The sequence below is a fragment of the Drosophila obscura genome, unplaced genomic scaffold, assembly GCF_018151105.1.
Source record: "Drosophila obscura isolate BZ-5 IFL unplaced genomic scaffold, ASM1815110v1 contig_87, whole genome shotgun sequence".
NCBI lineage: Eukaryota > Metazoa > Arthropoda > Insecta > Diptera > Drosophilidae > Drosophila > Drosophila obscura.
Genome location: NW_024542880.1, coordinates 984,785 through 1,008,619, shown reverse-complemented (window position 1 = coordinate 1,008,619; position 23,835 = coordinate 984,785). Strand labels below are relative to the sequence as shown.

Genomic DNA, 23,835 nt, shown 5'->3' with positions numbered 1-23,835 from the left:
GAAAAGGAGCGCCCAAGTATTGCAGTCTCCTTCTACTGAGGGCCGGACAGGAGCAGAACAGGTGTTCCACAGTCTCCTCCTCGTCTTCATCTCTACAGCTTCGACAGAAGTCGTTATATGGGGCGACCAGCCTGTTTGCATGGGTGCCTATTAGCCAGTGTCCCGTAAGGGAGCGTATGACTGAGCTGCACCTGCTCCTACTGAGTTTTTGCAAAGCTCATCGGTGCGCTTCCTAGTAATGTTAGGCCATGTTTGCCGAGGTTTGCGACATAGTGGCACTGTTTGCCATCTGTCATTTATTAGTTGCTTAAAATGTTCTTTTATTTTGAGCTTGAAGGTGGCCATTGGCATACGAATATCCTCCTTATCATGGAGAAGGGGGATTGTTGTACCAGCTCTGGCCAGCTCGTCTGCTATACAGTTGCCTTCAATGTCCTGGTGGCCCGGGACCCATATTAGACTGATGACAAACTGATAAGCCATCTCATGGAGAGATTTGCGACAGTTTGCCACGGTAGCCGAGCTTGTTGTTATCGCATTCAGCGATTTGATCGCAGCTTGGCTGTCACTGTAGATATTTATATGAGTTGCCGCAGGGGCTAGTTCCTGAAGACATCTCAAAGCTTCCTTGATCGCTATGACTTCCGCTTGGAAGACACTGCAGTGATCCGGGAGCCTAAAGGATTGTCTTATGTTCAGCTGTTCGGAGTAGATTCCTCCTCCGACCTTGTTGTCCAGCTTTGAGCCATCAGTAAAGCTTCGAATGGCTTCCTTTGGACCAGGTGGTCCCTCAAGCCAGATGTTTCTGTGAGGGATGATTGTTTCGAAGGGGGTATCTGTATACTCCCTCGGAACGCAGTAGTCCGTTTTTTTTGGGGACGATTTTGTTTCCATTTAGGATGGACGCATGACCGGTGTGATGTGACACCCATTGGTCAGAGTCTCTAAGACGGATTGCTGCCATTTCTGCCTGCTCCTTACCTGCAAGGTCAAGGCTCTGCAGGCATAGGATAGCATTTAGCGCATCCGTTGGTGTTGTGCTTAGAGCTCCACTGATGCATAGGGCTGCAGTGCGCTGCACCTTGCCCAGTTGTTTAGTGATGGTCCCCTTCGATAGGGCAGGCCACCACACTGCGACTCCGTAGAGTAGTATTGGTCTTACTTTTGCTAGGTATATCCATTGGACTATTCTTGGGTTCATGCCCCATTTTAGCCCAAAGGCCTTCTTGCAAGTGTAGAGGGCTATCGTAGCCTTCTTCACTCTGTCTTTGATGCTCAGGTTCCAGCTAAGCTTTTTGTCAATTACCAACCCTAAGTAACTGGCACTGTCGCTGAAGGAGAGCCTGCATCCGTTTAGTATTGGGGGGTTGGGGGACGGGATTTTGTATTTGGTTGTAAACAATACAAGTTCCGTTTTAGAGGGATTGATTCCCAGTCCACGCGACTCTGTCCATTCTGAGAGTCGCGCGAGCTTTGCAGTCATTAGATCGCAGAGTGTTTGAGGGAATTTTCCCGAGAAAATAGTGGCAACGTCGTCCGCGTATGCTACCACCTTGCAGCCCCCCCTTCCAGGTCACACAGTATCTTGTTGACTGCTATGTTCCATAGAAGGGGAGACAGGACACCACCTTGCGGGGTGCCTCTGTTGACATACCTAGACTGAGTGGACGATCCCATTGATGATGTCACTGTCCTGCATGTGAGCAATTGATCTATGAGCATCATCAAGTGACGATCCACTCCCAGGTCAGTCAGGGCCTCTGTGATGGCTCCCGGTATGACGTTGTTAAAAGCTCCCTCAATATCTAGGAAAGCGATTAAGGAGTATTCGTTGACGTGTAGAGATTTCTCTACCGCCGAGATTACTTCATGGAGTGCCGTTTCCGTGGATTTTCCTTTTCGGTAGGCATGTTGAGCGCCTGACAGCCACTGAGGATTTATAGTTGTCCTCAGCTGCAGCCCGACTAGTCTCTCAAAGGTTTTGAGAAGAAAGGACGATAGACTTATTGGTCTGAAGTCTTTTGGGGTTGTGTGTGAGGGTTTCCCTGCTTTGGGGATAAAGACTACTTTAGCCTTTAGCCAAGCGCGGGGGATTTTTCCCACTGTCAGTATCTTCCTGAAGATACTTTGCAGCCAGTTGATGGCCATGTCCCCGGCTTTTTGCAACTGAGCCGGAATGACTTGGTCCGGGCCAGGCGATTTGTAGGATTTAAAGCTGTTTACTGCCCAGCTAATATTCCGTTTTGTGAGGATGTGCCCCATCGAGGTTTCCGGGCCTTCACTTGGGTAGTCTGCCGGCTCGATGGTCGTACACCCAGGAAAATGAGTATCGAGTAGAATGTGTAGGGAGTCCTCACTAGAGTTAGTCCACGTACCATCCGTTCTCTTGAGGTATCCCATCGAGGGGATGTTTTTGACAGGATCTTGCGTAGCCTTGCGGCTTCTGACGTGTCCTCAATTTCGGAGCAAAATTTGTGCCAAGAGGCCCTTTTTGCTCTCCTTGTTTCTTTTTTGTATAGGGTTAGCTTACTTTTGTAATTTTCCCAATGCGCTTCCTCGCTGCTGCTTTTGGCTCTGTTAAAGAGAGTCCTGCAGTCTTTCCGGAGGGTATCTTTATGTTTAGACCACCAGGGGGGTTTCTTTTTCCCTCTTGGTTTGGTTGGGGGGCAAGCTGCCATGAAGGCCTTGTTGCAAGCTTCCGTGAAATTGTCCACAAGACGATTAAGATCGTCTTGTGTGTCCGGGCATTTTGTGGCTAGGGGGGGAGTAATTCCTCCATTTTTGCACTATACATATCCCAGTTGGCTTTCCTTGGATTAATATAGCTAGTGGGTATGGTGCTTTCGAGCGATAGGATTGTCTCGATGTACCTGTGGTCGGAGAAGGAGTGGTCCTCTAGGACTCTCCAACTTTCCATTATGTCTGACAGTTTGTGAGACAATAGAGTGAGGTCAATAACCTCTTGACGGTTTTTTTTGATAAAAGTGGGGTCATTACCCCGATTACCAATAATTAGGTTGGCGTTCAGGATGAAGCTGAAAAGTGACTCACCCCTTACATTTGTATCCGAGCTCCCCCATTGGGTGTGATGAGCGTTGGCATCGCAGCCTATTAGTAGGCTTGTATCCGACCTCTCGCTGTCGCTGGCAATCTTGCGAACGAGGTCACTGGGAGGATCGCTTTCCTCGTGAGCCATGTAGGACGACACCAGGTTCAGGCGTGTCCCTTGTAGCTCTAGGCTAGCCGCCGTATTGTCGCCATTGCTAAAATTGTGGAGCAGAAAGATATTTAGGTGCTTTCTTGCTAATATGCAGGTTCTAATTTTACCTTCAGTTTGGGCTACAATCAGCTTGTAGTCCTTTGTCGCTAATCCACAGACCTTGCCTTCTACCACCCAAGGCTCCTGGATTAGGACTACGTCAGCTCCGCTTGAAACCAAGCGGAGTATCAGGGCAGCGGATGCTGCTTTACAGTGGTGGAGATTTATCTGCAGAAGCCTCAGAGACTTCATTAGAATCGTTCTCCACCACTGTTATGTCGGCGTCAGAGTCGTCGAGGATCTCGTCCCGACACAACGCCTCAAAATCGAGCATCAGCTCCGTCTCCGAGGAGTAGCTCTCCAGGGCCGGCTCCGGCTCCGGGTCTACTTCGGGTGCCTCGATCTCCGAGGCAACGTCCCGCTCAACTGGGCTGTTGACAGGGCGCGCCTCGGTCGCTGCATCCGACTTATAGACCTTCATGGTCACCGAGCTGAACCCGAAGTTAAGCTCTCCCCTGGCTGCCTCGATCGGGGCTAGCGATTCCTTGTTCAGCACAACCACCGCCTGATTTGTGGGGCCCTTTGATGCCTCCACTTTGACCACCTTCCAATCTGAGGTTGGCAGTGTGGGGTTGCATCTATGCAACATCGTGAGGATCCGCTCGGGCTCCTTGAAAGTGGCCGGTACCCATATACGGGCCCTTGGTCTACTCGGCACCTCGCTCCAGTCCACAGCGACGAGCTTCACCCCGGCGTAGACCTCACCGATTTGCGCCACCGCAGCTTTGTATAGCTTTACGGAGCGCTCATCCTCGCAGGCTACCACTTTGATGCTCCCCTGGAACCATCCCATGTCTTTGCAGACTGGCGGTGGACCGGGATCCTTCTCTAGAAGCTCGAAGCAGCGGTCGGCCAGTGCCGCTTCCACCCACTTCCACTGGCTTCTGGGTATTTTCCCCTCCGCGCTGCCTTTGTCGAGAACGCCTATCAGCGTCCTCTCCTTGGCAATCTGCGCGAAGGATACATTCGGTGTAACCCTGGATCGCTTCGCGACAGGTCCGGGCGTCTCTTGAGAGCGCTGCCTCTTCGGTTGGGCGGCCACCTTCTGTGGCTCCACACTGAAGTTAGGCAACACCACCGAGGCCCATTCCACTTTCTTCAGCCAGTCTGCTGTTTGACTGACTTCCTGGCTTGCGTTCTGCCGACGGAGTACCCGCGGACCCGCGTCCTTCACCGTGCAGGTCTTTCCTGCGTCTGAGCGGATTTGGCCAGGCCTTTGGGCCGTTGCCTTCTCTCGCTTGGGATTTCTCCCTGTAGGCATTTGGGGCATGTAGGCATGGTAGGGTGGGCAACCGTGCCGCTGTGCACATGCATCCCAAGATCGAGCATCGCCTGACCGCTACCCCCCTCTTTCTTTAATCTATCTTATTCCGTTCTTGTTGGTCTGCTGTACTGTAGTCTTCCTTTCCCGTCCCCATCCTTCCACACGCGAACTTATTATCTTGTTTATTTGCACCCATTGAGAACCATAACTGACGGCCTATTCCTATTCACAAGCTCATTCTCGGGCTCATTCTCTGGACTCCCAAACTCTGTTGGGACAGATAGATTTTACAGATCCTTCCAGACCAGCAAGGACTTTCCGGCCTATCCGTTTACCCTTCTGCAGATCTAACTTCGCCCAGCACGAACCTTTCCGTATTCTTTGTAATAATTACAATTCGTATTGCAATACCATATCCTCCGAAATATTCCTTGACACGATTGTACGTAACGTTTACCTAGCAAATTTGTAAAACCTTTCTTTTCTTCCTCTATTATATTTTTCTTTAAGTATGTATATTCCTATTATAGTTCATAGTTAGCAGATAATTGTTAATTAATTGAAATAAATAAATAAGTAAATAAAAGCCAAGCTTAAATCTGACTCTAAAGTGTGTCCAAATTTGGGCTCAAACGGCTAAGTACTTTTCAAATGCATAGATGTAAGAGGAACGAACACAACATTTATATATATATAGATTGTGCTTTGAATGAACCGTTAGGATTATGATCGGAATATAGATCCCTCTGCGAGATAATATTAGCTAGTAACTCCCTTACTCTTGTTAAAATAATAATCGGCTTGGTGCCTGGTAGCTTTTTTTATCTGCTACCGATTTCTTATCGATCACTTCTAGAGAAAATGTGTACCGCGAATCAGTTTCGTCCCTTTAATTCGAGGAATGTGGTATGGCATCATGCTAGTGGATTACACGAAAAATCAAGCAGCCACTTTAGAATTATACCCAAAATTCTTTTTATCTTACAGCCTTTTAACAAAAACCATCCAAAACATGTTCGCATACCTGTTTATTGCTCTGTGGACTCAGTCTTCTTGATACCTATTTCATTGTTTTATATAACGTCTAGTAATGGAATGAATGTACGCTTATATTTTCTGGATCTTGTTTCAGCTTATTGTAGAGGAACGTGAGTTTGGCCAGATTTTCCTTCAGAAAGTTACCAGCATGGGAAAATCATTGAAAATTGCATCTTGGTACTTCAATGGACTCTGTCAATTTCTAGTGACTTCAGTTCTTATAACTTGTTTGCTTAAGGTGCATTGGCTGACTCATTTAATAATATTGATATTTTAATCGATGCATTGTTTTTTCAGATTGAGTGGAATGGAACCTCGATGAGCTTGAGTAAATGCCCTTGGTATATAATGCTCTTGTTCATTTCATCATATGTGTTCGCTGCTGTTGGCTTTGTCATTTTATTGTCCACCATAATACGCAACACATCATTAGCTGTTGCCGTGGTGCCCATCTGTTGGATTGTAGTGCCGCTGCCTTTTTTGTCGGAAAAAACGCTGGAGTCTGAAATATTAGACAATTTATATCTTACTTCAATACTTCTGTGCAATGTGACTTTGATTCAAGGCTTACAGAAGATGATTCACTTCGAGGACTATACCGGAAAATTGGGCACTAGACAATATCTCTACTCCACAATTATGGGCAGTGATATTGAGCTTATAATAGTTATCGGATGTTTCTATTTTCAGGCCTTTTTTTATGTGTTGCTAGCTATGTTCGTCGATGATTATGCTTGTGGCTGGCACTTTCTTAAGGATCGAATGCTGGAAAAATTTTGCACTATTTTCAAGTGGCGAGCTGAGCTCAATAGAGAAAAAGCTCAAGAAGGTCATAATTTGCAAGCTTCAAAATCAAGATCATTTTCCGATAAGTATGCGTTCACAGATCGACCTGTGCAAGTGATGTTAGGCAAATGGTAGGCAAGTGCCTACCAGCCTAATAAAACCATTGATATTGCTGTTTAGCAGAACTTTTGGCACCTGTTTTTATACCCATACTCAAAAAAGAGTTAAGGGGTATATTAGATTTGTGGTAAAAGTGGATGTGTGCACCGCAGAGAAGGAAACGTTTCCGACCCCATAAAGTATATATATTCTTGATCAGCATCAATAGCCGAGTCGATATAGCCATGTCCGTCTATCCGTCCGTCTGTCCGTCCGTCAGTCTTGATGAGCGCCTGAATCTCAAAGACTATAAAAGCTAGAACAACCAAATTTTGTTTCCAGACTCATGTGATATCACACTGCTACAAGTGTATTTCAAAATTTCGCCCGCCCCCTTCTGCCCAAACAAAGGACGAAAATCTGTGGCAGGCACATTTTTAAAGATACGATAAAACTTAAAACGCAGTATCGTAGAGAATGACCGTATCTATCAGATTGTCAAATCTGAATCAGATCGGATCATAATTATAGCCAGAATGAAGAAATTAATTTACTGTTGCTTCCTCTGTCTCCACCTGCCAGAGACACGGTATTCATTCTCTTTCTCGCTCGCACACTCTGCCGCGTTCAGTGCGCGAACAACCCCTAGCGGAGGAGATGTAGAATATGAATGGTACATATATAATCTACATGTTAGATGTAGAATATACGTTGTAGGTGTAGATAGCAGATGTAACAAAAAAAATAAATTTTTTTTTTTCTAAAATTCTAAAAAATCATAGGCTCAACAATTTATATACTGACTGAGTACGGGAATAAGTAGAGTCGCGTCCCCAGAAGCGACTCGTACGTTTCTTCTCGTTTCTGATAGACTTGGGACTCCAAAATTTCTTGTTTTTTATCAAATAACTTGCATATTTTAAACCCAGTTTTAAAAAATTTGAAAATTAAAAATTTTAAATTAAAAAACTATTCCAATCCAACACGAATTACAGCTGGTCTCTCCCTGAACCGTACCCTCCTTGGTAAAAGTTCGATAAATTCAAATCCAAATAAAACGAGAAGGCACGTGTGAGTCAATTCTGGGGACGCGACTCTACTTATACCCGCACTCAGTCAGTATATACATTTTAGATTTTTAAAATTTTTTAGAATTTTAGAATTAAAAAAAAAATGTTACATATTACATTTTTTTGCTACATATGTTATCCACATATACATCTACAATGTATATTATACATATAACTTGTAGATTATAGATGTACCAATTATATTCTACATCTCCTCCGCTGGGGGTTGCTCGCGCACTGAACGCGGCAGAGTGTGCGAGCGAGAAAGAGAATGAGTAGCGGTTCTCTGGCTGGCGGAGGAAACAAAATAGCTCTTATAGTCTCTGAGATCTAGGCGCTTATCGAGACGGACAGACGGACGCCCGAACAGACGGACATATCGACTCGGCTATTGATGCTGATCAAGAATATATATACTTTATGGGGTCGGAAACATTTCCTTCTCTGCGTTGCACACATCCACTTTTACCACAAATACAATATACCCCTTATCTTTTTTTTGAGTACGGGTATAAAAATCAAGCAAACTTTTGACAACCCTGGAAAGGCGAACTTCATACAACATTACTAACGTTTTCCGAGTCGTGGGCGCTTTTTCCAATATTTTTAATAAGTTTTTCTTATTTGGGTCGGAGACAAACTAAAAAAATCAATAGCCATGAAAATCAGTCCATCTGTTTTAAATTACTTAATCGACTTTGTTATATATATATATATTATTATTATATAATTTTATTGAATAACAAAGAACAGAATAGGGGGTGTCCTCTTGAAAAAATTTGTTGGTCAAATTTTGGCCCAGCCTAATATATATATATATATAATATATATATATATATATAATATATATAGACCCAAAAATTGATAAACAATTTTGTTTTTGTTTTGTTTTTTTTTTTAACGGACACCCTCTTATTCTGTTATTTGTTAGTAAATAAAACTATACAATTTTTTTCAAATCTTTAGTTTAATGTTTGAGGGTTGCTACCACGAAAAGAAAATAAAAATTTGTGGGTAAATATACATAAAATAATTTAATTCGTCGGTTTTTCCAAATAATATTGAAACTTAGAAACTAGTTCATTTTGATAATAAGGTATTTTTATTTTTTTTTTAGTTACTATTAAAAAATTAACGATTGGTGAAAATCAAGAAATTTAGGTGTGGTTGATATATTTAGTTAACTTGTTCGGTTAAGCAGGTTTTTTACTGCCAATAACTGATTAATGACGATATTAATGGTATCAATATATATTGATATATAGATTTCATCAAAATATCCCACTCATTCAGCAAACAATTTTGTTTTTAGCAATTTCTTGTAAAATTCGGTAGCAGCCTCTAAAACATTTTTTTAAATAAAATTAAAAACTTTAATATTACACTCAAACCCAAGATAACAAAATTAAGTGATGTCCCGTTTAAATTAGAAAAAAACACATATTTTTGGCTCAACCTAATATATAGATTATTATACAAATTTAATATACAAATTAAAGTGAATTATGTTTAGATTATAGCTGACCGATTGCTTTAAGATCTTATGATAAACAAAAGCACCTTCCAAACTGTGATTTTCGAAAGGTTGGTAAGCCAATTTTAACTTACCAGTTTCCTTGCTTTTTTTCGACATTTCCTTCAAAATTTTGAAAACAAATTCCGCACAAATATTATAGTTTTGCATTTTCAGTCGCCGAATAATCCTCATCGCGAGCAGACGTCAGTTGCTAAGAAATCGTGCCCTTATCAGTTTGTGTGTGTTTTCATTCTATTTCTTTCTTCTCATCGTTCTTCACCTCTTCCGCTCACACTGTTTGTTTGTTTGTTTGTTTTTCTGAAAATAACAAAAATCAAGTGCCAACTAAACGGCTGAACAGTCGTTTTTGAGCAAAATTGGCCCCGGGCCACCTAATTTAGGAAACAATCGGTTCAGCCTTCTTGCCGAAAGTCACCCCGTGAAAAAGCGTAGACAACTAATAAAAATGTTTAATGAATTGCGAACCCCAAGAATATAATAGTCTCTTCTAAAGACAATAAAAAAACCATACCTGAATATTTATGTTTCACCGTCCATAAAGCAATAAAGTAGATCAGTAAGAACATCGCTTCTATTTCTAATTTAAAAGACGGGAACTTGTTGTTGCTAGTTCACTCACTTGACGATGCCAAAAAATTCATTGTCTCAACTGAACTTCCAAGTATTTGCAAAATTGAATGCAAGTTCCATCAATCTCTTAATTCAGTAAAGGGCATCATTACTCTGTAGACATACCAAATTTTTTCTTTTCAATACGTTGTGAGGAATGGAGTTTCCTCACAGGGACCGAGTAAGGGTTAAGGAGAGAGTTCAAGGCAAATTCACAAGAGAGTGAGAGGAGGCCGAGAGCCGGGTCCCGTTAGAGCGGTAGGGGTTCAGTGCATGACCATGTGCATGAGATCACGCCACCGGCCCGGTCCCGTTAAGAACGTGGTGGAAACGAGCGAAGAGGCCGATGGAATTTACCGCTGTTGCTGGGCAGAGGCGCGGACGCCAGCGTCGAAGCGGTATACCCCCGCTTCAGCCCGGCGACAGCAGAAGGGGACAGTCAGTAGAGTGTGAATCACCCGGAAAGGCGCGAATAAAAGCGAGTGCGGTAGAGCCAACGGAAAAAGTGAGAGTCCCCGAAAGAAACCCAGGAAGGATCAAGTGACCCGATCAACAGGCAGCAGTACGACCCAGCGAAGGGAACAAAGTCTGCGAGATGCCAAAGGAAGGTCAACGGGTAACGGGTGTATTGCCACGGCGGTCGAAAGAGAATCGATGTGTGTGCGGAGTTGTGTGCGTGGATCAGGCGCGAGCCGGGTCGGACACATATCCATAGCACCAGCGAGGAGCCTGAGGGGCCGGTGACGCCAGAGCGTCTAGTAATAGAGACAAATCACTGTTATCTAGAAAGTAAGATCCATTAAGATACCAATAAAGTACCAATAGCCAGTAAATAAACCCACCCGTGCATTCTTTATTGTCTGTGAGTCAACATACAAATTTGTTGCAAACGAACCGTCGGCCGCTGAGCCAGCTTTGCTTATTCAGACGGACAGAAACAGTTCGTTAAAACTGGCGTCCAGCGTGGGGCCTCACAAGCAAAGAGAGGAGTGCATTGGGAAGGTCGGTACTGAGTGAGGTATCTATACACCATGAGGAGCCGACAATGGATCCATTCCCTGAGGAAGGAGGAACTGGTCCGATGTTCCCTAGAGCTTGGGCTGGAAGGCACCGTGTCCGAAATGCGGAGACAGTTTAAGGACTGGGTGGAAAAGCACGAGGCGCTGACCTGCTGGAGGCATGAGAGCTTCGGGCAGTTAGAACTTCACCCTTGCCACAGGATCAAGACAGGCCAGACGCGTACGAGCATCTGACATCGCCGGCAGATGCGGGCTCGGCTTCGGGGTGGAAAATGCCAGCGGAGGACCTCATAGCAAGCCTGGCAATACCAGACAGGAGCCAGCGGAGGCCAGGCACACCGCGACGCGAGAGCCATCGAGGAGCCACAATGAAGAAGGGCGTGAAGTTCCCGAGACGCAAGCCGGGAGGCAGTCTCGCACACTACACGCGAATGTAGTCAAGCGTTTCTGGAGCAGGTCGAATGGTCGGCAGACATGTACGGTCTGGACAGACTCACGTCCAGATTACCAGAGCAATGGCAGAGTTGCTGAAGGGCCGGGCGTTGATATGGTTCATCGTCAATAACCGGCAATGGCAAACATGGGAAGCCTTCGTGACAAGCATCCAGGCCTACTTCTTGCCGAGGGGTACTTCGAGAAGTTGCTCTAAGAGGTACAGCAAAGGAAGCAAAAATGGGGAGAGTCATTCAAGGACTACATAATGGACATGCAGACCCTCATGAGACCCCTCAAATGTAATCCTGAGGAGCAGATGGAGCTCATCCGCGAGAACAGCATTCCAGATCTGCGGATGTTCATCAGGCCACATAGGTGCAAGGACCTGGACCACATGATGATGCAAGCGGATGAGTTCGAGGCACTGGAAAGGGATCGCGTGGAGTTCCAGAAGGATATTCCAGCGGGAAGAGCGAAGGCGGCAAATCCCTTCGCGAAGTCGGCCGTAACCAAAGTCTGCCGGAGGTGCAACGACGGGCCGTGCCAGGCTGCAGCCCCGAAACCTACTCGGTAAACTCACCGTAGAGGATGTGCAGCTGTCAGCCGTGGTGGACATCGCGGGGAGGAAATGGAAGGCCACGATCGACACAGGGGCCACGAGCAGCTTTGTCAGCTGTGAGCTGGTGGAACAGATGCGTGGGGAGGGGCGCGGGGAGAAAACCAACAGCAGGTTTGTTTGGCCGATGGACGTCGCCGAGCCATCGATACACAAATCTAAGTGGAGCTGGCGTTCGAGGACAAAGTGGTCTCAATGGCACTTCTTGTGCTACCAGGAGTCATCGATGCGCTGGTACTGGGCTGGGATTTCATTACCGCGGTCAGAGCAGAGGTGAACTGTGCGGGGCAAAGTGTCGTGATCCCTGCGAGAGGCCGAGAGGTTGGAAAAAAGGCTGCTGGAGGCCAATGAAGAGACCCCAGAACGAACGGCTGATAAGGATTTAGAGGCCGATGACCCAATGGGAAGCAGGCGCCGCGAAAGGGCAGAGGAATTTCTGACCAAGGAGTTGAAAGCCTGAAAGGGGTATCGAATGTGGCGGTACATGCAATCACAATGAGCGATGCGGTACCGATTAAACAGCGATACTACCCTAAGAACCCAAAGATGCAGGCGGAAATCAACGAGAAGGTAGACAAGCTGCTAGAGATGGGGTTTATCGAGCCATCGAAAAGTCCATATAGTTCCCCCATCGCTATCGTTAAAAAGAAAACTTTTCAATGGAGGTTATGCGTGGACTTCCGACAAATCAATGCAAAGTCTATCAAGGACGCATATACAATGCCGCGGATTGACTATATTTTAGATCTGTTGAGAGATGCACGGTTCATCAGCAGCTTGGACTTAAAAGACGGTTAGGCAAATACCACTGGAAGAGGATAGCCGGAAGTTCACAGCCTTCACGGTGCCAGGAAAAGGATTATTCCAATGGAAAGTGATGCCATTCGGGCTACATTCGGCGTCGGCCACGTTTCAGAGGGACGTTTCTGGACCAATAGTCCAGAAATAATGTCACATGCGTTTGCTTACCATGATATCATTGTGATACGCCGAACGAAAGAGGAACACCAACTGAATCTTAGGGAGGTTTTCCGACGGTTAAAAAAAGACAACTTGAGGTTGAATGTTGAGAAATGCCAGTTCGGCCTGAGGGAACTTCGATACCTAGGTCACTTGGTGACGGAAGAAGGCATCTGAACTGATCCAGAAAAGGTGGCCGCCATTGCAGAACTGAAGCCACCCTCGAACGTGAAGGAGCTCCGCAAATATTTGGGCGACGCCTTATGGTATCGACGCTTCGTGCCAGGGTTCGCCACCATGATACAGCCACTCAGCGCATTGCTGAAGAAAAAGGTGAAGTGGGAATGGGCACCAGAGCAGCAACAGGCATTTGAATATGTGAAGGGTCGGCTGCTAGCCGATCCGGTACTAACCCGCCCGGATTTTTCAAAGAAGTTCGTGCTACAGACGGACGCCAGCGACTATGGATTGGGAGCGATTCTTACCCAAGATACAGAGAAGGGCGAAAGGGTGATCCTGGCCATTGTGTGGGCCATTAGGAAGCTCAAACCCTATTTGGAAGGTATCACTTCAAGGTGGTCATCGACCACATGGCATTGAAATGGCTCAACAGCATAGAGAGCCGACGGGGAGAATCGCAAGATGGGCGCTGGAGTTGCAGCAGTACGATTGCGAAATAGCGTATAGGAAGGGGCAGCTGAACGTAGTGGCTGACGCACTATCGCGACAGCCCATGGAGGAGCGATGAATGCGAGCGGAGGACGTCGGATAGGAACCCGAAGAGCAATGCTCATGGATAGAAAAGGTCAAGGAGAAGATGAGAAAAGACCCGGCCAAGTTCCCGGATTATGTGGAGGAGGCAGGCGTAGTGTACCGGCATATCCCGCACCAGGCCGGCGATGAAGAAGTAGTGGCTTGGAAGTTATGTGTGCCGAAGGATCGTCGGGAGCGGGTCATGAGGGAGAACCAAGACACCCCCGAGGCGGGTCACGCCGGCGGCAGAAAGACGATGGCAAGGATGGCTGTCAAGTACTATTGGCCGGGGATGCACAGGGACGTGAGGACGTATGTCAGGAAAAGTGACACCTGAATGCGTTTCAAACCAACTTAGATACAAGCGGCCGGGAAGATGCTGACACAAGTACCGGAGGAACCATGGGCGGTGTGTGCAGATTTTGTGGAACCATTAGCCAGGTCAAAATATGGAAATACCATGCTATTGGTGCTGGTAAACCGATTTTCAATTTTGACCGAGTTGGTGCCGATGAGAAAGACCACGGCAGAATCACTGATAAAGGCTTTCAGAGAGCGAAAGTTAGGCCGGTTCGGCGTGCCCACCACCAGTTACCAGTCGGGCGTTTAAAAAGTTTCTAGAGCAGATGGGAGTTTGACACCAGTTTACGGCCCGGTACACACCGCAAGAAAACCCAACGGATCGCACCAACAGAATGGTGGAAAAATGATCGCACAGATCACCGAAGGGGACCAGAGATGCTGGGACGAGAAGTCACCCGAGTAAATGCTGGCCGTGAACTCTGGGGTCACGGAGTCCACGGGACTCGCACCAGCATTCATAGTGCAAGGAAGAAAGCCCAGGCTGCCGAAGGCTCTGTATGATGAGGAAACACTCGGCACGGGACAAGAGACACAAACTCCAGATAAACACGCGATAAAGCTGAAGGAACTGTTGCAGCTAGTAAGGCGAAATTTGGAAAGGGCAGCCAAGGATCAGGCAAGATATTATAGCTTGCGAAGGAGAGCTTGGAAGCCGAAGGTCGGAGAAAGGGTGTGGATCAAACAGCACCACCTATCTAACGCAGCCGGGGGGCCGTGTCACCGGTGATATGCAAGCTGCGGAGAGACAGCGATAAGCATACACGGACGGCACACATTGGAAAAAAAGTACAAATAATAAGAGAAGCGACATACCCGAGGCCAAAGGCTTCTCCATGGGGGTCCAGTGAGGCGTTAAGGTGAGTCCTGGTCCTGGGGTCCAGAATTCCTGGGTCATCTACAACCGTCGGGTTTGGCCGGGCAGAGGGCACTACCCACGCGTTGCCTACAGCCGAGGAGTCGGATGACCCTCGGGTCCGAGGCAGCTGCGTGGGGCAGAGGTCACGCCAGAAGCCAAACCGAAGGCAGCAATGAGGTGATAAGCCAGGGCCGATCGTCATGATGCAGCCGGACGAAAGGTTGGAGGACCTTTTAATCGCGGGCATTTATGACGATTGGCATCGCGTGCCAAGGAGGCAGGATGCGCGGAAAGATACGCCAAAGTTATTGAAGAATGACACACATTCGCGGTACTCACATGGGCCGAGGGGGGAATCGATCAGTTCGGGGGGAGGGTAGGCCGGGCGTCAAAGCTCTGCAAGAAACATATCAAGGAAAATGTTATTTCAAAAAAAATATATATATATAAAATAATAAAATGTATATATAAACAAAAAGGGGTAGGTTCAGGTGTAAGAAGACCCCCACCGACCGCGGAAGGGTTAACGCGGCGAAGAGCCCCAGTGCGGAGAGGCAGAAACCTTCGAGAGAGGGGGAGAAGGAATGAGCCGGTAGGTAAGACGGAACGACGGGAAAGACAGCGAGGGCTCGACGGCAGCAGAGGCTGGGGCTGTCGATCAGTCGAAAGCCAGAGGTGCCCAGACACAGACGCAACGCAAGGAATTATAAAAATTAAAAAAAAAAACATATTTGGAAGAACAGGCCAAGCGTGTGGGGAGCTGCAATCGAAATATATTATCAGCAATTAGTATATGTGAATAATAGTCCACGTTGTTCACTCACAATGCTCTACCAGAGTACGGATGATCGGCTTGACGACTTTTATCATCTCACAGAGCGGCTTGTTGCAAGACGCTGAGCCGTTTGGAGGAATGAAACAGTCAAGGCCATATGGAGGAGCCGTATGGAGCAGCAGCGCAGTCGGCGAGCAGCGGCAGAGGCGCGACGCGAGAAGGAGCGGCGACAACACGGCGAGGAGGCACGACGACGCGAGGAGGAGACCCGGCGACGCGAGGTGGAAGCCCAACGACGCGAGGAGGCCCGGCGACGCGATGAAGAGGCTCGGAGGAAAGCAGCAGAGCAGAAGGCGCGAAGGGAGGCGGCGCTGAACAAGGACATAATGCGGGAGGCTCAGGCTGCCCTGCACCGTCAGATGGAGGCCACGCGGCGTGAAGCTGAAGCCCACAAGGGGAGCAAGGAAGTTCTTGGGGGTGAAGCCGGGCCTGTTTGCCAACCCGTCAGGACAGCAGAAACCACAACAGGGTGAAGAGGCTCTCTTATGGGAACGCCGGCATCCCGAGTCACCGCCGCAGCGGCAGAGCGCGCAGCAGCCAACGCCCCCGCAATCGCCGCCGCCGCAATCGTCGCCACAGCAGTCGTCACCACGACGACAGGAGTCGCCGAAGGAGCCGCCACGGGAACAGACCTTACTGTAATCACCTCAGCTGAAAAATACATGCTAAATGTCATCCAAAACCACACTTTCTCAGAACGGATTGCCAACTGGACATATTTTCAACACAAATACAAACTTTTCCAAACCTGGAGAGTATCAGAAAAACGTTTTTTTCCGAACTCGTTACCATGTACTCATCTGTCGACAGTTTCCCACTCTAATATAACTAGAATATACAATTTCATACAAAAATGTAATATAATTGATCAAATTTTAAAAATTATGCTCACACTTACATATGGTCAATGCCATAGAATATATGCACACGATATATGTACGTATTTCCCAACAATAACACTAGTCAACACTAGAATTAGGCTGTGGCCCAAAATTTAGATTCTTATAGATTTCGTGGTTTGAAAATTTTTAACGAACTATGGTTTTTTTTTTATGGTGTAGTTTTTTTTTTAAGAATTTTTTAAAATCTGGTATTTTTTGTTTGTTTTGTTTTTCAGAGGTAGTGCTTCTATTTTTCACATAACTTAAGTATCTTATATCTGGTTGCATAGAATTTTTAAGTTCTGAAAAGCTGACGCAGCTATAAATCTGTCCCAGACCTTTTGTATCTGCAGCTTAACGCCTGGAAGATATTAAGCTTTCAAATTAAAATTTCATAATTTTTGGCGGTATTTTTTTTTTTAATTTTGACTTTAAAAACTCGGGAAAAGTCGAAAAAAAAATAATTATTAATTAATTAATTAATCTTCCAGGCGTTAAGCTGCAGATACAAAAGGTCTGGGTCGGATTTATAGCTGCGTCAGCTTTTCAGAACTGCAAAATTCTATGCAACCAGATATAAGATACTTAAGTTATGTGAAAAATAGAAGCACAACCTCTGAAAAAAACCATGAAAATAAATACCAGATTTTAAAAATTCTTTAAAAAAAAATTACACCATAAAAAAATAATAAAGTACTACAAAAATTTTTAAATCCCTAAATCTATCAGAAAAGGTCATTTTGGTTCACAGCCTTTTGTCGAGTAGTTTAATTAAACAAACAAACGATCTTACTCCCTTCTGTCCCATACAGAACCGAAGGCCTCGATGCAAGCGCTCTATACAATTAATTTTAATATTATTTCATAATGTATTAAGGTTAATCTTAAAAAGTAATAAATAAATAAATTTTGCATTTTAAAGATGCATCATCAGATTCAGTTTATAGCTGCCCCAAGTTTATCAGAAATAGTCGGTTTGGATCCTTGAGGACAAAACAGTTAGATTTAGTCGAGTTGTGCTTTTAAGACTAAGGATAATAGTTTCGTATATTGAAATATTATATATATTGATTCAGGCAGGCTCGCATTTCCACTTTCCTTTGCGTTTTATTTTTCAGCCAAAAGTCATACCTTCGTTTTCAATTGCTCTGGAATCCGCCATAGTCGATTTTTTTACTCCCTGTACTGTTAAGCGCCAAATGTACTGCGGTTATACCCAAGCGTTAGTGCCAGCTTATATAAAAAGGCTTCTGTTATATTTAACAGAGATTTATCGATAAGCAGATCGGGCTGCGATAGCTTTTCGGACGAATTCACTTTTTGTTTTTGCAAAGACCAATTTTGAGGTTGGTTTAAACCATTTAAACCCGATCCAAAACCGCTGGTTGAAATTTAATGGAACTTAATACTAATGCTATAGGAGTAGAAAAAAAGGTCTATATTTAATGTTTTTTTTATCTCTGCCGGTTTGGGCTGTAGGGGCTGGTCGATTTATCGACCACTGGTTATTAACGATATAAAAACTTGCAAACATAAAATATTTTAATTTTAATGGATTATTGTTTTTAGCATGAATATAATAAGTGATTACAAATTATAATGTATATTAAAACAATTTGTGTGAACAGCAACCTCGCATTTGGAGCATTTAAATTAAGCATGTTTATTACAAACACGACAACGACATGGCTTTTCAAGTTTGAAGATGTACCTTTGTATCTCCGGACTTGTATGAAATAAACACATTGTTACATTCGTACGGAAAGCAAGTTGTGGCCTCATACTTAAATGTTTTGGATTTTTTCGGTTCATTGCGCGATCCGTTCCCACCTCTTTGGATTCGGTAGTTCTTGCATGCTTGGCCAGAACACAGTGGAGCTTCCATGAGTTAACCATAGCGGCGTCCAGGGCATTTGTAAACAACGGCCAATACCACTTTTTCCCTCGAACTCTAATACGATAATTATGTGTGCCATTGTCAAATAGATCGAATCCGCCCATTCGCTTATTATAAGCGTGCAGAATCTGTGGCATTTGAATATACTGCATTTTCCGTGACTTCCGATCCCATTGCTTTGCACGGTTCATAGGCTCGATTACTTCATGGTTCGATACAATTGTAACCACGTAATTATCGTTTCACCGGGCGATCAACAATTCATTTGCCTTGTCGAATATATAATCCAACGAACCACGCTTTTTTTTCAACGCTCTAATATCCACAAGTGGAGCGTAGTTGGTTCGGTTGTCTCGAACTGTGCCTGTGCAAAAGTAATTCATTTGTGAAAGTCGAGACATCAATCTATGAGACGTAAAAAAGTTGTCGAATGCAACGCAATGTTGCAATGGATTCTCCAGCTTACTGAAAAGCTTGAGAACCACTGTTTCTCCCAAACCAAACCAAACCGGATCCGGGACTGCACCACCATATGGAATAAATGAATACAAGTAGCCTTCAGCCCAACACAAATCCCAATACTTAAATCCGGATCGGCTTCCCTTTTATAAACATTTTGCAGGAGTGGCGGCCGTAATAGGCAATAATTTTTTCGTCAATAGATAAATTATGGCTGAAAACTCCAAACTGCATTAATTTCACATTCATCAAATCGTTCAATGGTGTAACTCTCAAAAACCAATAAAGTCCACATTTTGTATTTTCGTATATCGTTTATGACAAGTGGTCGAAAAATCGACCAGTAAATTTTAACCTTAGCGTATTCAAAAACCACTACACTAATTGAGCTGTAACTATTTTTATTGCAAAATATAGATCCCATAAAGTTTAATATAAAATAATATTTTAAGAATATTTTATTCAGAATTTTCCAAATATTTGTTTTAGGATTTATAAATATTTTTTCTACTTCTTCCTAAAAGTTAATTTGCGCGACTGCAGTAAAAATCAGGTTTAAAATATATAAAAGCCCCTCAAAAAATTATTTAAGTAAACAAAGGTGTAAACTACCATATTTTCAAGGTAGCTAAGTTATATCTATTTTACGCTAACGTCCAAAAATATCTAAAGTCACTGGTCGATTTTTCGACCACTGGGTGGAAATGGGTTAAGAAAAGGGCATAAGCTCAGTTGCACTGGTAATAGTCAAATTCATGTCAATGCATCAATAAGTCATCTATTTGTTTCCTTTTTCAATTAAGATGCGGGGAGTGTCTAACGTTCTGGTTTGAGAAGTAAATCACAAATTTTATGTGAAAGTGAAAATTGGAGCATGCCTGATTATATTGGTTTTGTATCCTTACATTTGACAAAAAACGCTTTAAAGCCTTGTACGGCCAACTTCATAAAAAAATACTTGAAATACTTTAATCGCGATTTAATAGTTTAGAATAGTTATTCTACTATTCGGGACGGAGACAAATACAACAAATGAAAAACCATGAACATTTGTCCAGCCATTCTAGAGCTATAAGTGTTTGAAACAGGATCGTAGTTTTATATAGATGTATTTGTTTTATAAAAATTGAGAAAAAAGCTATTAAACAATTTATTAAAAAAAACTGATAAATCTTGATATCCTGTTATAGGATAATTCTTGGAAATACTGTGTAGCTATTTCATGTACCAAAGTCACATATGTTTACTCTAATATTTTAAAATTATAAATATTCTCTATTTAGTATCTTTGTTTCGTTACAGCTTTCAAGTTGATGGCGAGAAAGAAAATAACCTCGAAGAAGAGATGATCCAGCAGACGTATAATATTGATACAAAAATCTATGGGATTTTGGAAGTGGAAAAGAAATCCAATGCAACCATTGAGTTTCGAAACGTATGGAAAAAGTTTTCTGACAAATTTGTCGTGAAGAGCTTCTCACTTAAAGTCTATCAAGGCGAAGTGGTAGCTCTACTGGGCACTAATGCGTCCGGAAAATCCACAATTATGAAAATGGCCTCCGGAATGTTATTGCCTTCTTTTGGCAAAATCTACATATCTGGTATAGACGTAAAAAATTTTTCATCCCAACCACCTAAAGAGATTGGCTTTGCCATCCACTGCACTGAAACTTATTCAGAGTTCAACGTGCTCGAGCATCTTATGTTTTTTTGTAGTCTGCGGGGTCTGAAACACAATGAAGCTAAAGAAGAAACATTATTATATCTGCGTTCCATGAAAATGGAGGATAAAGAAAGAACTCCAGTCAGACTACTGACCAGCGGCCAGAAACGTATATTGCATACTTTGTGTTCCTTTGCTGGAAGAACTCGAATTGTGCTGCTCGACGAACCACTTGTAGGAGTGGATGAAGATAAGACAAAGTTGTTCTTTAATTTTGTTCAGCAGCAGAAGAAGAATCGCACAATTTTTCTGACAACCAACCAACCAATAGTGGCTAGCAATCTTGCCGAGCGCATTGCAATTTTATCCAATGGTGGCCTGTATTTTTGCGGAACAAAAAAAATGTTTTTTAAGAAGTTCAAGGACGCTTATCGATTGGTAAATATCCCATCATATTATCATTGAACGCTTAAGCATTCCCAGGCATAATAAAATCTAGTAAATTAAGGGTGGAAAGCCTTAATGCAAATCACAGAGAAATGACACTTTGCAAAATCCAATAAATTCTCCTTCCTACCACGATTCTCCATTTTTTAATCGAGATTTCAGGATTTTTGTATAAATATCCAAATATCACACATAAAATTTAAACAAATCAAGTATGCTTTGACCTATTATTGGGTTGCGTGTTACGTTTTTTGTGAATGTGAAAGTTTTGCATACTGATTTTCATCAGAAAGAACACCAATTTGGTCAATTTTTGTGTGTGTTACAGTGAACATGGTTAGCTAGATGCAATGGGACCAGGTTGCACTTTCGAACAAATAATGCAACAAATATGATTTATGTAACCTATACAATAAATAGTTTATGCGTGGTGCCGGAATTGGAATCGGAGCCGATGCACTCCGTTTAGTAACTTTCTACTATTTTATTAGAACTTAAAAATATTTTATCTGCTTCCATTTTTATACCCGTACTCAAAAAATAGTTAAGGGGTATATTGTATTTGTGGTAAAAGTGGATGTCTAACTGTCCGTCTGACCGTCCGTCTGCCTTCTTGATGAGCGCCAAGATCTCAGAGACTATATGAGCTAGAGCAACCCAATCTTGTTTCCAGACTCATGTGATATCACACTGCTACAAGTGTATTTCAAAATTTCGCCCCGCCCCCTTGCACCCACACAAAAGACGAAAATCTGTGGCAGGAACAATAATAATAAGGAACAGGAAATAAAACTAAAAAAGCAGTATCGTAGAGAATGCCCATATCTACCAGATTGCCGAATTGCTGAATCAGATCGGATCATAATTATAGCCAGAATGACGAAATTAATTTTCTGTTGGTTCCCCCGCCTGCTTCAGCCAGAGACACGCTACTCATTCTCTTTCTCGCTCGCACACTCTGCCGCGTTCAGTGCGCGAGCAACCCCTAGCGGAGGAGATGTAGAATCTTAATGGTACATTTAGAATCTACATGTTAGATGTAAAATATACATTGTAGATGTAGATAACAGATGTAGCAAAAAAAAGGTAAAATGTAAAATCAAAAATGTATATGTATATGCGTCCCCAGAAGCGACTCACACGTTCCTTCTCGTTTTCATATTGTCCCAGTGTGTGTGTGAGGGTTTTTTCCCAAGAAAATAATTAAAATTCCGTCGGCTTTTGCCAATACTTTGCAGCCCAGTTGCGCGGTGGTAACCCGACTAGTCTCTCAAAGGTTTTAAGTAGAATGGACGATAGACAGATTGGTCTTTTGTGGTTGAATGTGAGGCTTTTCCCGCTTTGGGGATAAAGACTATTTTTACATAAAGCCACGCGTGTGGAATTTTCCCTTGCTAAAGATACATTGCAGTCAGATGATGGTTGTCTCGGGCCTTTTAAAGTTGAAGTTTAAAGTCCCATTGGACGAGCCTCTTTGCCGATCAGAAGCTTTAAGGGACTAGCTCCAGTTTCATGGTTGACTGTGCAGTTGAGGGCAAGCTCTGCCTCTCATAGGGCATCTTGCCAAGACCGTTGGCTTGATTCAACAGCGGTTAATAGATTTTTCAGTATGCTCACTACACGCTCAACCTGACCGTAGCAATTAGATGAAGCTTAATATTTTGTGATGAACAGAACTCGGAAAACTTTGCACTAGTGAAACATCTACCCTGATCGGCAATGATTCGGGTCGGAACCCCAAACAAACAAATGGATGATTTCATAGCCGTCACACAGCTCTCGGTATCCAGTTTGAGAGTATGAAACAAGTAAACGTACTTTGTAAAAGCGTCAATCTGTACAAACACATACTCTTTAAGGTCACTTTTACCGCTTAATTTTCCGGTGATATCCATATGTACGGTATGCCAAGGTATATTCACTTTTGGAATGGGATGAAGCTCTGCCTGAACTTTTCCCGACGACCCCTTATCTGTTTTACAAGTGATGCAATTATCAACAAATTTTCGTACGTACTTGTTTATCTTTTCAAACCAATAATATTGAAAAACTTTATCAAGCGTTTTCTTCCAACCTAAGTGCATAATTGATTCATGAACTTGATTTATTACTGACCATCTAAATGCACGTGGTACTACCTGCAAACAACACACCCTTTCTTAATTCGTTTGTCTTTGTCAAATCTTCAGCAAGCTCACTGTCATTAAGTTTCTTAACAATATCAATTAGATCTGAATCAAGTCGCTGCTCAGCTAAGAGCCAATCGTACGAAATCTCTGTCAGTCTCACTTGTTTTTCAGGAATTTTACATTTTACAGAATCGGGTTTTACATGAATTAGATTTCTTCACAAAAAATCAACATGGCCATACGTTTACCTTCCCTATACTGTATATCGAAGTTAAAGGACTGTAAATAAGCCCACCACCGATACACTCTAGGGGTCAATTCCAATTTAGTGCGTGAAGCCTTTAAAGAGTTACAATCAGTATATACTACAAACTCACGTCCCAACAAATAGTGACTGTTCGGTTCAGACCGGCCTATAACACTAGTCAACACTAGAATTAGGCTGTGGCCAAAAATGTAGATTCTTATAGATTTCGGGGCTTACAAATTTTTAACGAATTATGGTTTTTTTTTATGGTGTAGTTTTTGGTGTAGAATTTTTTAAAATCTGGTATTTTTTTTTGTTTTTTTTCAGGGGTAGTGTTTTTATTTTTCACATAACTTAAGTATTTTATATCTGGTTGCATAGCTACCAGAGCTAAAATTCGTTAACCAAACCTCAAAAGTGAAAAAAAAAACACAAAAAATACTTTTTGGATTGTTGCGGGCCCAACTGCCAATTGGAAACAAAGCAAACGAAAAGGGGTTTTTGGTAAAAAGTATTTTTTGTCTATTTTTTCACTTTTGAGGTTTGGTAAACG

The 23,835-nt window shown here is 43.5% G+C and overlaps 1 long non-coding RNA gene across 1 annotated transcript; it reads right to left on the bottom strand.

Moving 5' to 3' along the window:
- Positions 1-5,527: 5,527 nt before the first annotated feature.
- On the bottom strand, positions 5,528-23,318 carry LOC121405262. Its single transcript, XR_005968437.1, has 5 exons — positions 23,284-23,318; positions 15,064-15,120; positions 14,682-14,954; positions 9,185-9,410; positions 5,528-6,123 (listed from the first exon to the last, which is right to left on the bottom strand). It is a non-coding gene; the product is annotated as an uncharacterized LOC121405262 (long non-coding RNA).
- Between the last annotated feature and the right edge of the window lie 517 nt (positions 23,319-23,835).